Below are 18,139 nucleotides of genomic sequence, written 5' to 3' on the forward strand. Positions count from 1 at the left end.
ATTGACCTTCAATGCATAGCCAATGCAGTGCCATGTGCTTGTGTCTGCAGGTTGCCTAAAACAATAGCTCTGAGAAGTATTAACAGTCCCATTCATCTTAATCAGAGCTCTGGGGTGTCCTTGTGTGTGGGGTTTCCCCTTCCAGGATGCCATAGAGCAGCTAGGCACTTCACATTTTGTTTCCTGTCACCTTGCCCAGCTAGTACAAGGAGGAGTTAATTGGACCAGGCAGCCTGAGTTGCTCCAGGTAGGAGGGAGCCTGGGCCCATGTCCAACTTGCAGCTAGGGAGCATAGGGAATGACAAGTACATTGCGGCGGCTCAGGCCGAGGAGAGTCAGAATGCGTGTGAAGAATTCGCTCTTGGTCCTTTCTTGGTTCCTGTTTAATTGTACGTTTCACTTTTCCCCTGTAAAGGAGGAGATCATGGGTGGAAGAAATGGCGGAGGGAAATCACACCGTGGTTACAGACTTCCTTTTCCAGGGGTTCATGGATCTTCCGGAGCTTCAGGTCCCCCTCTTTGTGTTGTTCCCAATGATCTATGTTATCACCCTGGCGGGGAATCTAGGGTTGATAGTCTTGGTCAGGTTCAACTCCGGACTCCACACCTCCAGGTACTATTTCCTCAGCAGTTTGTCTCTTGCCGACGTCGGTAATGCCTCGGTTGCTGATGACTTTTGGGGTTCAGGGCAAACCCATTTCTCTCGCCGCATGCACAGCACAGATTTCCTTTGTCTGTAACTTTCTGACCAAGGAAGCTTTGCCTGGTGGCAGTAATGGCATCTGATCACTTCCTAGCCATCGGTAGCCCCTTGCTCTAGAGCCTCGTCATGTCAACGATACTGTGTGTGTTACTAGTGGTTGCTTCCTACATATGTGGCTTTGTGAACGCGGTTCTTCAGACTCCATTTATAATTTGCCCTGTCCTTCTGTGACTCCAATGTCATCCACCATTTCTTCTGTGACATTCCCCCAATCCTTAAGCTGTCCTGCTCCGACACCCACAACGCTAACACAGTGTATTTCACCTTGTCCACTATAGTGGTCATGACTACGATTCTCATTGTACTATTCTCCTACATGTACAGCCTCATTGCCATCCTGAAGATCCACTCTGCCAAGGGCAAAGGCAAAACCTTCTCCACCTGCACCTCCCACCTGATGGCCGTAACAATTTTCTACGGGACTTTGATCTTCATGTATTTACAACCCAGTTCCGACTACACCACAGACCCAAACAAGATCATCTCTGTGTTTTATATACTCATAATTATCATGCTTTTGCATATATGCTTTTATATACTCATAATTATCATGCTTTTTCATTTGCATTTGTCACAGTTCCCCTCTGACTTCCTTTGCTGGATATGCACCGACTTGTGTTGAGGGGATCCGCAGTTGTTTTATGGTGCCAGAGATTGAATGGAGCTAGTCACTGCTGCCGTCTCGGGGTTCCTAGGCACACTATAGGGTGCAAGCCCTCTGCCCAGCTCCCTTTCTGGAGAGCTAGAACCTGCTATCTAGCTGCCTAGTCCCTGGGCTCAGGGATGACTTTTCGGACTCTGCCATAGCTTAAACATCTCCTGTCCTAGAATGCCACCAAACAGTGTGAGCCTTCTGGGTTACAGCTGAACTCTCCCATAGGGCCACACAGCATGTGTAAAGAATATAACACACAGAGAGAGACACTCTGAACAGGAATCTAACACGGCAGAGCGAACACTTCACCAGTAAAGCACAAGCTCATTTAGAAAAGGACACACATCCTAACTTCAATGGGCCTCACTAGCTCATCCTTTCCTTGGGAGTCCCCTTGTGTATTCATCTATGTTCAGAAAGACTGCTCCTCTCCCTCCTCATCTAGCTCCTACACGCAGCTCCTCTCAGTTTGAGCTGGCCAGACATGGCCAGGTAGAGCCCAAATTGAGCAGCTTTTGCCCTTTTATAAGCATCTTACTCTCTGTCAGGTGACCTCATGATCAGCCTCTGCGGATGGCCAGATACCCCTACCAGGCAACCACTGCTTCCCCGTCCCCAGCCCGCCCGCATCAAGTTTTGACTGTCAAACAGAAAGTTTAGATGGGAAATTTTCAACCACCTCCAGCCAGAAACAGATCCAAAGCTCATTGAAGCCAATGAAAAGACTCCGATTGACTTCAGTCAATATTTGGCTCAGTCTGCAGGAGTCTAAGTAGGGATATTCAAAAGGCACCAAACTCCCATTCCAGGGAGTTGTCCAGGGAACTGGATGTCTAACTGCTCATTGAAAATGTGTATTTGCTCACGGGCAGTTGTTGATTGCACTATGGGGTTCCAATCCTGGACCGGTATTAAAGTGTTGAAAGGAAAATAGCATTGGCAGCCAAATGACTTTGGCCCACACACGTATTGCCAGTTTAAGAACATCATGATGTTAATCAACAGAGTAACTTTGATGTCTTTTTATGTTATGACACTATAGCTTCATTCCATTTTGCACATATATGGAAAAATCAGAAGTAGTATTCCTAGGAGCACAAGAAGTGGATTTAAGTGATTGATGATTCAGAGAAAACTTCCCTGGACTAACCAGAGCAGATGAATATTCAAATATCAGTGTGTGAGCAAGCTTGCTAGTGCTATGAATATTGGTAGCCCCATCACACTAGTACTTCATAACGGGTACTAGGACATCACAATCGTACATCTTTATAAATTGATTGGACTACATGTACCCTTTATCTGTCCCCACATCATACCCGCAAGTCAGTGGAGTTACTTCTGGGATGAATCTGTCTCAGGGTTTACAAAGTCCAAAGAAAGCCAAACAAAGCAGACCCTTGACATAATTTCATGATCACCAGAGAAACTCTTTCATAGGTTGGAGAGAAGATAAAGAAGTAAATTGAAGCACTCCCATAAAAATGTCCAGGACTGAGATCTATGGTGCTGAACTAATATGCACTGGAGAGACTCCATTGAGTCCAATGGCCAATGGCTCTGGTCCTTAATGAATGACAAGGGGGCTGGTATAGTTTTTTCAGATTGATCTGAATGAGAAGGGACAGCTCTTTTTTTTATACACAGCTGTTCTCTGGGAGAAGGTGCCACTGTACAAATTGTCTTGGCAAATTGTCTTAACTTCAGTTACACTACAAATAGGTTTACTTATTCATTACTCTGGCAGAGCAAGCGTTAATATTGACATTATTTCTGTATCATGACTCATATGTTGTTTTCCTAACCATTCCCAATACGTTTGCTTGCCTAATTAGATAATGACAGAACTGCTCAAAAAACAATGTTTTAATGAGGCCCACAGCAGCTTATTAGAATCCATAATAATGGATGCCATCTACATAGTTCTCCAAACTTTGGAGAATTCTGTCAATATGAACATTACTGGCATGACCAATGCTGGAAAATAGCATTTACTCTTTCCCTTTTTTCCCCCTTTCAATATCTTCGCTTTCGGGCCAAATTAATCTCTGGCATCATTCTTTTATGCCAGGGCTATATTTGGCCCATTGTGTCCAAAGCCATGACCAATCAAACCAGGTCACTGCGGGCATGAGTCTACGATCCTTGCTCAATTTGACTAGCACTTACTCAGAGCAGGAGCCCCAATGAGATCAAGTTCTACTCAGTGCAAGTAAAGCAAGATCGACTTAGGTTCCAAATAAACTAAAAATGTTAATGTGCACAAGAGAGACAAGAAGGGGCTTTATCCCATACATAACAATATGTTAGAGCATCTCGAAACTATAGGCTCGATTCTGATGTCCTTACACTGAATAGCCCCTTACTGTGAGAGTGGTCTCATGGACTTTCACCTGCTGAAAAAGTGTGGGTAAGGGCAAAAAATCTGCCATAAAAAAACCAAAAACTATTTTAGGGAAATAAGCAGAATATCTTATTTAATCTGGAAGAAACAGTGCAATCCTCAGAGTGTTTTCTGTCAATGCAACATTAATACAAATCAGTATTGAAACTGATGGTTAAGTGAAATCCCATTAGCCATATTCTAAGCTAGTGTAAATGAGCATCACCACATTGATGCCAAAGGGGCAGAAAGCCCAGGTAATGTAACTTGATGGAGTGCCACTTAAATTAATGTGGCTATATCTCCAGTGGGTGTAAATCATCTTTGCCCCATTGAAATCAATTCCATATGGCTAAATTGAGTGGAAATCCATCAACCTCAACAAAAACCTCACAGATACAGACTGAAATCAATGGCGCTCCAGCTCCAGTTGGTGTAAGCTAGCGTCATTACATTGCAATCAATGGGGTCAGATCCCCAGCAGGTGAAAATCAGCATTAGCTCCATTGGTGCTAATGTGTGAGACCCCAAAGTAAATAGGTGGAGTGCTACTGAACGCATTGGGCCAGAACCATAACTAGTCAAAATTGGTGTCATTCCATTGAAGTCAGTGGGGCTACACACATTTACACAAGAAGAAGATCTGGTCCTTATGACCATAGGATTTCCCAAGGCACATAAATGACTTACGGGCAAAAGCCCCTTATTGGGGCAGCAGTCTGGCTTGTTCTATCCAGTTGGCAGATCATCTCCTTAACTTGTAACCTGGTGTAGATATGTAACCCACACACCGCCTGGGTGTGGTGCTCTGTCCCATCTGCTGGCACTGAGACCACTCAGAGAGAGTTTAATGAGTCTACCGTACATCCTTAGTCAAGAGCCATGTGGCTTTTAGCTCATGTGGTAGAGGCTCATGTACTAAGCTGCAGAGGTCCCAAATTCCATCCCGACCGCCGAAGACTGGGGGTCTGTCGGTGTTACAGATGCACATCAAATTATCCACCCACAGGGGCAAGTGTGAATTGTCTGATGTTCATAGCTTTCCAACATTAACCTTAATCCTAACCATACCCCTGCAGAGTTTGGGGAAGTTCTGGGGCAGACTCTTGTTCCATAACTGAGCTAACCTGTAGAAGCTACCAGTTCCCCTCGGTCTCATAGAAACTTGGGGATTGCCAGAGAGGATCAGACACAAGGTCTATCTAGTCCAATAGCCTGTCTATGACAATGACTTATACCAGATGCTTCTAAGGAAAGCGGAAGAAGCTCATAGTAGGCAGATGTGTGATAATCTTCCCCCAACATTAGGTCATTGGAGAATGAAAATAGTGGTATATTAGGTGATGGTCTGTTTCAATCTTGGCATTTTGTCAGAGGCCCATGCAGTGGTTATTCCGATGTTGTTTAATCAGTTCTCCCTAAGAATCATCTGCATTGTCAGCTTTGTCCACAACCCTCCCTGACTTTTTATAGGTCCATATCTGAGTGTGCACTGGGATCAGAGTGAACTTCACATGCTCTATGAGTTTGATGGAAATATTTTCCACATACCGGGCCCTGAGTTCTCTCTCTGATCCCACATGATTGACATGTACTGTTCTCTGCAGTCCTGGCCTCCTTAAAATTCTGTCATGGTAGTGCTGGAATTGAGATTGCGTGATCTTAGCACACCAGGAGTTGAGCACAGTCTAACAAAAGAGAATATAAAATAGATGGGCCTGTATATTTAACAGCATCCTCTATTGAGATGCAATTTCAGAACAGCTCAGGTATTTGTATGATTTCAGCATCCTTTTACCTGAGTTTCAATCTACAGAGGGCACCCAACCTAAAGCACTAATGGTAACTGCAATTCACCTTTAAATCAAGGATAAGAGGCCTGTGATTTACAAACAGAATCTCTTGAGGTCTAGCCTTACTGAGTACAACAAACTGCAGACACCCTGTAAGTAGAATGCTGGAAGTGTGCTACTCCCATAATAACCCAGTGGTCAGTGGATTGAAACCAGGGTCAGCTAGCCCTGGCCTTTTTATTATTTACGGGTATAAAATGCCCATGACTAAAGTTAGTCTGGAAAGTGGAAGAAAGATTCTAACCATCAGAGGAGGGAGGTTCAGGAACAGCCTCCCACTAGAATTAGTGGAGTTATACAACCTAACTCAATTTAAAGTGGAGCTGAATAAGTTTATGAATGGGATTATATCATTTTGCTGCCTGCAACAGCAGTAGACTGGACTCAATGACCTCGCTGGGGGGGTCACTTCCTGTCCTATGTTGCTCTTGGGATTGCCAATATTAACGAGCCTGCATTACGAACAATCATTTTTGTGCAATGCAAAGACATGGTGCAATCCGAGAAATCAGGATGGTGACCCAGAGAACTTGCACCCTCTCTCACAGCTGTTTATTGATTTTTTTAAAAAATCAGGAACTACATTTATTGAGAAAATATCTTCCTGTATATCATCCTTCTAAAGGCATCCTTCTCTCCTTGTTTCTAAGGCTATATATCAGGGGGGTCAGCATAGGGAACACAGAGATGACATTGTCTTGGTCCAAGGTGTAGCCAGAACTGGGTCGTAAATACATAAAATGAGAGTACTGTAGAAGGTAGTGACAGCTGTCAGGTGAGAGGCACAGGTACAGAAAGGTTTGAGTGGATCTTCAGGATGGTGTATTAGGAAGACGGCCTGAAACATAAGGCCATGTATCAGAGTCCTGGTGTGAGGCCTAAAGCCTGAGCTAAAGTAACCAAAACTTTGCAGATCTAAAGCAAAGCCAAGCTGTGAGCAAGAGGCAGGCCCTGTTCACAGAATCTAGCAAGAACAGGGTTGATATTGCAGAATCACACGTGCTTAAGTAGAGCTAGGCACAAGTATATATACGCCAGCACATTCCAGAAAGGCGGTACCAGAACACCTCGATACCAAACACATGCCCCAGAAATAACAGGAGCACGCTGACCCATCCTAAGGATAAGGTCAGGATGACAGCATGATGGATAGAGATGTTTTAATCAAACCAACATGTACAAGTTAATGGGCAGCCCTTGGATCCGTCAATGGGTGGCACCCTAATACGTCAGAGAGTGTCACTCTGATACGTCAGGGGCAATATGTCACTTGTTTGTATTTGTGTAAAAAGATGTATCTCAGAGGAAGTGTCTTTGGCCAGCCTAGCAAGCAGTGGAGAGTCCCACCAATGACTGAGTTGCGTCCATTGACACAAGCATACAGGTCTGACTATCCATCCAGATGCTATTACTGTGCTCTATTGACAGTAAACCTGGCCAGGTGCCTTCACTGAACATTGAGTCTGTGGATTTACTGGGCTGTTTAATTGAGGTCTGCTATCTCCACAGAGCTGGGACAGCACACTGAACGAACACACACGCAGCCAACATCTGACCACAGGTGGTGATGAGGCTGTACATATAAGAGACTATCTAGAAGAACTAGCATAGTAATCTTGACAAATATAATCGACAAGGTGAAATGAATAACATCATTGTGTTGTGTATGTCAGAGCAGGACAACTTAAGGATGGGGAGGTATGCCAGAGAAGAAACGATTGCTGACCCTGGGGTGAGAGAAAGACAAGCTGAATATACAAATTGTTCTGGCCGTTGAATTCACAAAGACACAACGACTATCAGCACACAGAGTTTCCTGGACATGATGACCCTCTAGAGCAGTGGGTTACAGATGACTGTGAAGCGGTCAGAGGCCATGGTGGCCAGGAGGCATCATTCATTGGTCACAAAGACACAGACAAAGAAAAATTGCACAGCTCACTCAGTGAATGAAATGATTCTATTACTCTCTGCTGCAGAAGTCATGAGCACCATAGGCGCAATGACAGAGGAATAACCAACACTGACAATGGACAGATTACTGAGGAAGAAGTACATAGGGGTGTGAAGATGGAGTCAATCCTGATTAAAAGTCATCCCAAGATTCCCTACCAGTGCGATAACATAGCTCGGTAGGAACAACATGAAGAGTGGGACCTGCAGCTCTGGGTGGTCCATGAATCTCAGAAAAATCAACTGTGTCACCATGGTATGAGGGGGCATGGGTGGAAAATCTAAATTTGCAAATAAACTGGAGCCAAAAAGGGAGCATGTGTAGATTCCTTGTAACAACTCTGACTGCTCCTGTGAAATAGTGTGTCTCGGGGAATGTATTATGAGTTATGCACACACTTCCCCCTGGAGCTACTGCACTGTCTCCTTACAGAAACAAAACACTGTGCATTGTTGTGCATTCAATTAAATATGTGCAGAGATTCCGCCACAATACGAGAGACTGTCCAAATCTGAATCGTTCCCATGCCAGAAATATCCCTTAGGGCACAGGGCTTTGCCATCTATGTCTCTCCTGCCCACCCTCTCTGTTGTTAAATCAGATTAGTTTGGAAAGGAGGTAAATCATCTCTTGTAAATGTATAGACAATAACGAATGGTGTAGAACGTTTTCATTTACACTGGTTTTCTCTTCTGGCTCCCATCAATGTCAGTGGGAGTTGATGGCACTTGGCACCACTGAAACTCAAAGCAAAAGTCCTACAAAGGATCTGTGTCTAACATTGGGAATCCCCAGCAGAAAGATGTTGCAGGGCTAATACGTACCTGTAGAGACATTCATGTCATTGAAAGTCTTTTTTTCTTCCTGAAGGCTAGATATTAAATGGAAAGATCTGCTCAATTTTAGAGAGTCACGAGCACCAAAGGGCAATAATACATGTAGATGACCATAAGTGATAGCTAACATAAGGACCATAAGAAGTTCTAAAAATCATCCCCCCACCCCTCATTGGGTATATCTATGCGCCATTCCAAGGTGTGATTTCAGCTTGGGTATTCCTCAATCTCTACAGAAGTGGTGTAGGCCCAAAAATCTAACTTTGACAATTGTTTTAAAGGATAATTATTTTAAGTGGTAATATTATAAGTGGGTACAGAGTAGATATAGGTGGGGAAAGGATTTCCTATCTCCTGATTCCTGATATTCAAGATTTCAAAATATTTTCCCATTCTACATTGGGATGAAACCAGGTCTCCTGGAAAAACTTCACAGAAAGTGAGAGATAGAGAAGCTAGACCCATGAATAACCAGTAGCCCAGTGGTTAGGGTACTCATCTAGGTTAAGGGATGAACTGGTGGATTTTCAACAGTTCCAGGGAGACTCGCTGACAGTCACTAATGTGACTTGGCCCTCCAGATAAGCCCCAGATACTACCACTCAAAATGCCACCCAGCAATTGCCTGGTGGGTCAGGATGACTTGACCACCACAGAAAAGGTTGGGGGAGAAAGGATGCTGGAGAGACTCTAGTAACACTTATAGAAAGGGGTGCATCCGTTTGTCATCATCCATGTCCATCACCTGCAGTATCATTCCCCAAAGCTCTCTTGGCTAGGCAAACCCACAGTTTCTTGTGGATGCTCTTCCCCAGGCCACACCTAACTCTCCCCAAACTCACTAACTCCCCCACCAAGCTGATCACTACTCCTTCTTCCCCATTCCAAATCAGGCACTTGGACTTGGGTCTCTCACATCCCAGATCAGGCTTACAATCACTGGGCTATCAAGATAGACTTTCTCTTTGTGTGTCCCAATGAATCCTTTATTATTCACCCAACAGGAGATATTGAGAGACAGAGATGCACCATAGAATACAAAACAGGGCAGACATTAGGGCACTCCCCTGTGATATTGGAAACATAGATCTATTTCCTTGCTCTTAATTAGGCAGAGAAGTGACTTGAATAGGGGTCTCCCACATCCCAGGTGAGTGCCCTGCGAGCTGGGATTTGGCTATTTTGGAGTTGCTCTCTCTATGTCTCTGGAGTTTAATCACAAATTCCACCCTGAACCTGAGAAATGTTGAATCAAAACTGAGACATTCCAATTAAAAGATTCCTATTTGGCAAATCCATATTTGTGGTGGAAAATCCATTTTATTAAAAAAGTTTCCAGCCAGCTTGAGTGCAGAGAATGGAAAGTGCCCACTTTGTGAGCAGCTGTTCAGTATTTTGTTTTAGCCTCATCATTCAATGTGTGGGCCCAGGTGTGACGGAGAGCTGGGCAAGAGCTGCTGACTCAGCCCTCTGTCAGGCCAGCTCCCATTAAGGGAAGCAAATTGGAGCTGGCTAGAAAAACCTGCACCGAGTTGGTGAATGGGAGACAGTTACCCACCCAATTAGCCTGGGGCTATAGAAAAGGCTGGGAGAACAGCCGTGGAAAGTGTGGGAGAGTAAGGGAGTAGAGGCAGAAATAGTGCATCTTTCCCAGGTTGACATGGAAACCTAAAGCTGTGTATGGTGAAAAGGTGGTGGGAACAGAACCTGTAAATGAATGACACCAGGGATTATTGAACCCCAGGGTCTCCTAGGGACTTTGTCAGCCTGGCAGGAGCTAAGAGGGCCCTGCAGATCCTTTCTACACTAGGCCTAATTTAAACTCTTCCAGCCTTGCTCTGGAGACAGAATTCATAATTTGCTCATACGCTTTTCCAGGGTGTTTATCACTGTAGTGTGTGAATTTATTTTCAAAATGCCCCTGTGAGGTAGGGAAGTGAGGCACAGAGAAATTAAGGTCAAAACTTGCCACTAATTTTGGGTGCCTAATTTGAGACCCTGCAACAGCCCAGAACTGGAATTGCTGGGAAAATCCCCTGCTCAGCCCCTGGAATCCCTGGGATGTTGCCTGCCCAGGGCAGATGGACTCTTGAGGGGATTAAACTGGGAAGCTCTAGCAAATCTCGATTGATCCTGTGTGAGCAGCAATTTTTTAAAGGGTCAAATGTGGGCAGAATTTCATGAGACCGGCATAAGGCAGCGCCCTGTCAAATTTCAAGTCACTGCTGCAAAGCTTGGGGTCACCAGAGCTTTTCAGAGGAAGTCATCTGTGGTGGGGTGTTTTTCTTTTTTTTAATGTGGGTAGAACAATGTCTTTTCCCCTAGCTTTGGTCTCAGAAATGGCAGAACAGGCTGAAACTTTCCAACTAAATACATTTCAATCTGAGGCAGGCAGCAGCCTTTTAAGTCAGGTCAATACACCGACAGGAAGCATTTCAATTTTGGAACGTCCACATGTTTCATGCTGATCAAAAATTTGAAAACCAAAGATTTTGACATTTGCAGATGGACATTTTTCAGAATTTCCATTCTGTTCAAAATGTTAATATTTGAGCTTTTTTCCTTGATTTGTCACCATTTGTTTACATCCCAAGTCAGTTTTTCCTATGGCATGGAAATTCTGAATTTCACTCAGCTCTGCCCTGTAGAATAGACTCAGCTACAGCAGGGTAAAGGTGCGTTGTTCTAGGGTAGCACTAGGGAGAAAGCACTAATGCAATGCGATAGGTAGCTCTGTGGTGCAATGGCTAGTCCATGATCCTTGCTAATGGAGGTGGAGATGTACAGATTGGGGTTTCACCTGAGTTGATCCTTTCAACATTTCCTTTAGGGTCTGTATTACACAGGAGGTCAGACTAGCTTATTACAATGGTCCTGTCTGGCCTATAATCTATGGACCTATTCAGTATATGGCACCTTTATACTGATATAACTTCATCCACACTCATGCTTATACCAGTATATCAGAGGAGAAGCACATCCCTAACAGATATAGCAACACCTGTAAATCGAAATTTCGGCTGTAGGCCAGATCTAAGTGTTGGCATGTGGCAGAGATGCAACCTGAACTCCTAAATCGAATTGCCACTTTGGGCATCTCAGTCTAGAACCATGCCCCATTGCTATTCCTGAAATCCCCTCTCAACTGAGGCCAGACCCCATAGATGCCTAAACTCACTTGGCACCTACATTCTTGCAGTAAATGCACCTTTGTGCCTGTTTCAGCCTCTGAGGATGCACACTGCTACTTCTTTCTGAGCATCCAGATGCCTACCCCTTCCACCTCCAAGGAGAAGAGATTTCACCAGGGGTCTCCCACCTCTCCTCTGGCCACTCTAGTTGCTGAAATATGGGATATTCTGGTGTGGTTCTCCCTCAATCTCTCCTGTTAGAGCTGTTCTATTTTGGAATCTGTGATTTATTATCCCCAGCCTCCAGGAGACATCAAAGACATTTTCATGATCTCTTCTGACATTCTATCAGGGGGTAGCCATGTTTGTCTGTATCCACAAAATCAACCCGGTGTCCGGTGGCACCTTAAAGACTAGCAGATTTATTTGAGCATAAGCTTTTGTGGGTAAAAAAACCACTACTTCAGATGCATGGAGTGAAAATTACAGATGCAGACATTGTTATCCTGACACATGAAGAGAAGGGAGTTCCCTCACAAGTGGAGAGCCAGTGTTGGCAGGGCCTATTCAATCAGGGTGGATGTGGTCCATTCCCAATAATTGATGAGGAGGTGTCTGGTTTGGCCAATGTACATGGTAGAGGGGCATTGCTGGCACATGATGGGATATATCACATTAGTAGACCTGCAGGTGAATGAGCCCCTGATGGTGTGGCTGATGTGGTTGGGTCCTCTGATGGCATCACTGGAGTCGAAAAGGGACTTGGAGTGGCTGGCTCACTACAAAAGCAGCTTTGCCTCTCCTGGAATTGATATCTCCTCATCAATTATTGGGAGCCAAACCAGCCCATCACTTCCTCCACCAAATACAAACCACAATGGAATTTACTGAGTGTACACCTACACCATGACTGGTAAGAAATGTCATTATTATCTTTTGAGCATCTCTTTGTGAATGTGGCAGTGAAATTCCATAGAAACATAACGGCCATACTGGGTCAGACCAAAGGTCCATCTAGCCCAGTCTCCTGTCTTCTGACAGTGGCCAGTGCCAGGTGCCCCAGGGGGAATGAACAGAACAGGGAATCATCAAGTGATCCGTCCCCTGTTGCCCATTCCCAGCTTCTCGCAAACAGAGGCTGGGGACACCATCCCTGCCCATCCTGGCTAATAGCCATTGATGGACCTATCCTCCATGAGCTTATCTTGTTCTTTTTTGAACCCTGCTATAGTCTTGGCCCTCAAAACATCTTCTGGCAAGGAGTTCCACAGGTTGTCTTAGTATTTATCCCTAGGAGATGCATTTTCTCATTTCTAGGCTCTGGGAATCTGAGAGTCAAAAGTAACCATGGAATCAGTTACAGTCCATACCACTTACAAATGTTAGTACCTCTGGGAGGATTTGTAAGAGGGAGGAAAAATAATGCACATGGTGACAAAGAATGTCTGTAAAACATACACTGACTCCAATAGGACTTTGACACTTTAAGGCTACATAGACAGTGATACCAAACTTTTCCGCTGGGGCTGCCTCATAGTAGGCACCTAAATGTCTATTTAGGCACCTATATGAAAGGGGCACTGAGCATCCCTTGTGCCCTTTGAGGTCGTTTGGATTAGGAAGAGAAAATCAATGACCATGAATAAACTCTATGGCATTGATTATTTGCGTACACTGATAGGAGATTTTTTGCCTCCCTTCTAAACTAAACACTCCCAATCTATATATCTCTTATTTTATAGAAGATTTGACCCACTGGATGGTTTCATGCATATTAACACAGAGTACACAATATTTCTGTAGCTGGGTCATATCCTATCTCTAATGGAAAGCATGTGGGTAATACAAAGAGAACATTCCCTAGGAGTGTCCTTTGACGTGTTATGTTTATACACGGTTTCACAGGAACAATCACAGGGATTATGAGGGATCTGTACTCAATACTTTATTGTCCCATGATTAATTGTAATCCTTATTTTTATTTTTCACGAGCAGATGAGAGAGTTTCTGGAATAAATGGCAGAGTGAAATCACACCACGGTGACAGAGTTCATTTTCGTAGGATTCACAGATCATCCAGATCTACAGATCCCCCTCTTTAGGTTGTTCCTAGTGATGTATGTGGTCAGCCTGATGGGGAATCTTGGGATGATAGCGTTAATCATGGTTGAAACCTGACTTCATACCCCCATGTACTTTTTCCTAAGCCAGATGTCCATTGTAGATATTGGATATTCCACAGCCATAGCTCCCAGGCTGCTCATGACCTTGGTAGCAGAGACGAGAACCATTCCTTTCATTGAGTGTGCGGCACAACTATTCTTCGTCTGTTTCTTTGTGACCAGTGAATGTTGCCTCCTGGCTGTGATTGCATATCACCGCTTCAAAGCCCCTCATGCTGAAGCTGTCCTGCTCCGACACCCAGGTCACTGACCTTGTACTTTTCACTTTCTCGACTGTAATTGTCACGACTACTTTCCTGGATGTCCTAATCTCCTACATGTGCATCCTCGTGGCCATTCTCAGAATCCATTCTGCCAAGGGGAGACGCAAAACCTTTTCCATCTGCGCCTCCCACCTGACAGTCGTCACTATGTTTTATGGGACGCTGATATGTATATATTTAAGACCTAGTTCCAGCTATTTGATGGACCAAGACAAGCACATGGTGACAAAGAATGTCTGTAAAACATACACTGACTCCAATAGGACTGTGACACTTTAAGGCTACATAGACAGTGATGCCAAACTTTTCTCTGTGTTTTATGCCCTTGTGATCCCCATGTTGAACCCCCTGATCTACAGCCTGAGAAACAAGGAGGTAAATGATGCCTTTAAAAGGGTGTTATATAGGAAGATTTTTTCTTGGTAATTATAATCATTATTATATTTTAACCAATAAACAGCAGATGGCAAAATGAATTCTCTGTATCATTATCCTTAGTTCTCTGACTCAGCTACTCCATGTGACGTTACATTCTATTGGACTGCGTACAGAAAATATAATGTTAGAAATTGCTGTTTTCAAGATCCACGAATGAGGGTCTGTGACACTACGTAGAATTGGCAAGATGCTCTGGCATTTGGCTTAAAGGACAATTGCTGTTGGTCCCAAAACCGATCCCTGGGGAACTCCACTGGTAACTCCCTCCAGCCTGACAGTTCGCCTTTCAGTATTACCCGCTGTAGTCTCCCCTTTAACCAATTCCTTATTTCTTTCAATTTTCATATTGATCCCCATCTTTTCCAATTAAACTAATAATTCCCCATGTGGCACCATATCAAACGCCTTACTGAAATCTAGGTAAATGATAAATAGCATGGAGGGAGAGGAATTATTTAAACTCAGTACCAATGTGGACACCAGAACAAATGGATATTGTGGAAGAAAACAAGTTCATTCTTTTAGTTTGGATGCAAGAAGTTAGAGACAGTTTTATTTCTAGGCAATTGCAAGAAGGAAGACAGCCGTTTGGACAGAGTGTCTGTTTTTTATGCTAATTTTTAAAGTATAAACAATGTAAAGCAAGTATTAATACTGTTTTATTCACATAAAGCTCTCCTTTGTTTATACATTTTTAAAAATATTTTATTTCTTTTAAACATTTTTTTACTACAATTACATTTTATTATTTTAAGGCAAAGTTAAAAACAGCTTTGCTTTGCAATTTTTGTTTGCTTACACCAGTTTTGCCTTGGTAAGTTTTATGTTATTAGGGGTTAGAGTTAGCCTGACTTTTGCTTTTTTTTTTTTAATGGAACTAAGATGGCTGCCCTTAAATACTCTTTTTTTACTTTGACACTCCCCCCTTTAGTGCTTTTAGCACAACCATCATTTTTAAACTTTTATTTTTTAGACCTTGTATTTTTGATTTTAGATTAAAAGGATCAGGTTTAGTCCCATAACTTTTGGTTGGATGTAACGATAATGCGTAATTAGTATGAACATGAAAGGTAGTTTTGTTCTTTTTTATAACAACATATTTTTAAATTAAACAAAAACATTGCTTTTATTGTAATAGTATGCTGGGGTTATTTTGTAGCCTTAGTTACATAGCACCATACATTATAATTAGTCCATAAGATAAATGCTTTATAAACGGTATGAAAGGCATGTTTTTTAATTTGATATATAATTTGAAGCACATGGATTTGGCCTTGTAATTTAGAGATTTTTCTAAAGCTTTGGTAGGAGAGAGTGTAGGTTTTGGAATTAGTCGGGTATTAAGGTGGCTTAATTAAAGGGTATTTAAAGCCTTAAATTTAATTATAGGCTTTTATTTGCAGGCCAATAGATAATGATTTTTTGCAGCAGTGGTGAAATTAAAATGTATGTTTTGCAAAATGGTGACCTTAACATTTACACAGCTGTAATTAGCTTGGAAGAGCAGGTGTTTTGTTAGGGTCGCTTTTTGTTTTCTACTTTTTTAACAAACGCTGTTATAAACCGTGACAATTTTTTTTGGATTTAGCTTTTGTACGCACTGAGGCTGTGGGGGCTTTAAAGGCCAAAAATGTTTGTTGGCTTTTTATTTTTATTTAAAAACTGGGTGTTATTTTAGGAGCACTGACTATAAATTGGCTCGGCATACCAGGGGAATTAATTTTTTAAATATTACGGTGAATATTTGTTTCATGTTATATGCGTTTTTTTACGGACCTGCAGGATTTGGTATGTGGGAGCCCACACCCCTTTAACCGGCCCGTAGGCTTGGAAGGAGCACTGCGAGTGTTTGCAACTTTATCCTGAACATTTTTAAGTTTGTTTTTATGGCCACAAGTTGGATGGCACTTTTGAAGCACTAGTAAGGGCCGTGGGCCAAGCCTGATGCTTAGGGTTACTTTCAATGGCCGTTAGCTGGTTATTTAGGAAATTTTGAATTTTTGAACATGACAGATTTTACTGCAATTTTTTTTGCCTTAGTGATATTTTATACTATTTTTATTAACAACTTTTGGGTTATTAACCTAAGGGTGGAGATAACATGTAATTTACCCATTCTAGCTTGTGCTTGGGTTAACTGTGCTTTAGTAAAATGACATGTGGCCGTTTTTAAGTTGCCCTGATTTTTTATTATGTTGTTGGCTTTTATAAATTGCTGCTGCACTATTGGCACCATTTGACAGGTTTTTTGACGAGTACATGTCGCAGGCACAAAGAACCCTGAAAGCATAAAGATCTTTGGCCCAGAAACATCGCACAGGTACAGCCATGTAGGCCTCATTCCTAATATTTCTGGGGCTAGCAACCCCACACAGCAACTAGGTCTTAAACGTACAGGAGAATCCATACTGTTGCTAACCTGGAGACCATCAGCTCGAAACCCTTCTGGACAGCCTGTGCTGGTTCCTTCTCTCGTGCCATTTCTTTTGTGTATCCTGAGGCCTAATAATTTTTAAGTGAGCGACACCACACAGGTACTCCCCTACAGGCTTGAAGCTTTACAAACCTTAGGTGCACTTACCGCACAGTGGTGCCGACTCTCAAAATGCTATCAGTGAATAAGATTAATTATTACACAGTAATTATGTGGTGTTAGCAACTGAACAGTTACTAGGCCTTATGCCTCTGTATTACACTGGCTTCGTGTGTGTGTGTGTGTGTGTGTGTATGCACACACATACATGAATGCACGACCTTCCAGCAGCAGGCTTGGGGAGCAGTAGCAGTCAAGCCATGTATTAAAGTTAAAGGGAATCTTATTCAGCTCAGATAGTATGGACCTGAGGATCGGCAGAAATGGTGCCAGGATGGGCAGGAATGGGTCCCTAACCCTCTGTTTGCCAGAAGCTGGGAATGGGTGACAGGAGATGACCTGTTCTCGTCATTCCCTCAGGGGCACCTGGCATTGGCCACTGTTGGAAGACAGGAGACTGGGCTAGATGGACCTTTGGTCTGACCCAGTCTGGCCGTTCTCATATTTTAAGAGGAGACACACACGCTTTGCTCTGCTAACCGAATGGCAGCTTTTTTGGAGCAGTTGGGATAGATATAAGTGACCTGAAAGCTAAACAGGGGCAGAGTCAATTTTATAGTTTTTAATATAGCATTAATTACTATTACTTGGTATTTTAGCACATTTCTTTTAGTAAAGTACCATACCACATTTGTTGTTTAAATAGTTTTATATACTTTTAAGAAGCATCGACATGAATAGCATAGGAAGGGGGATATTGCAATACAGTACAGATTAGGTTATTAATTACTGGGACTATTTTAGTACAGGTAAATTTTTGGTGGCAGAGCACACTTTTCTTAAAATATTAATTTGATTATTTAATATTTGGGTAACCAAAAACAATAAGGACCCCTTTTTATATATATATCTACTAAAGACCACTGGAATGACCATTATATTATTATAAAACCCACTAATTTTAATTTTAAAATTTTTAGGCTTATTTGTAGTAATATGATATACTTTTATTTTTATTGACCAGTTTGTTTTTTATTTAATTGTTTGCTTATATGGGGTATTTTGAACCTTAAAAATATTTTTAAAAGCAATGTTTAAATAGGTTTCAGAGTAACAGCCGTGTTAGTCTGTATTCGCAAAAAGAAAA

General features: G+C 42.7%; 1 pseudogene; it reads left to right on the forward strand.

Moving 5' to 3' along the window:
* The first annotated feature begins 13,591 nt into the window (after positions 1-13,591).
* LOC144930613 (olfactory receptor 5AP2-like) lies at positions 13,592-14,447 on the forward strand (annotated as a pseudogene).
* The last annotated feature ends 3,692 nt before the right edge of the window (positions 14,448-18,139 follow it).

This window comes from Lepidochelys kempii, chromosome 6, assembly GCF_965140285.1.
Source record: "Lepidochelys kempii isolate rLepKem1 chromosome 6, rLepKem1.hap1, whole genome shotgun sequence".
Lineage (NCBI taxonomy): Eukaryota > Metazoa > Chordata > Testudines > Cheloniidae > Lepidochelys > Lepidochelys kempii.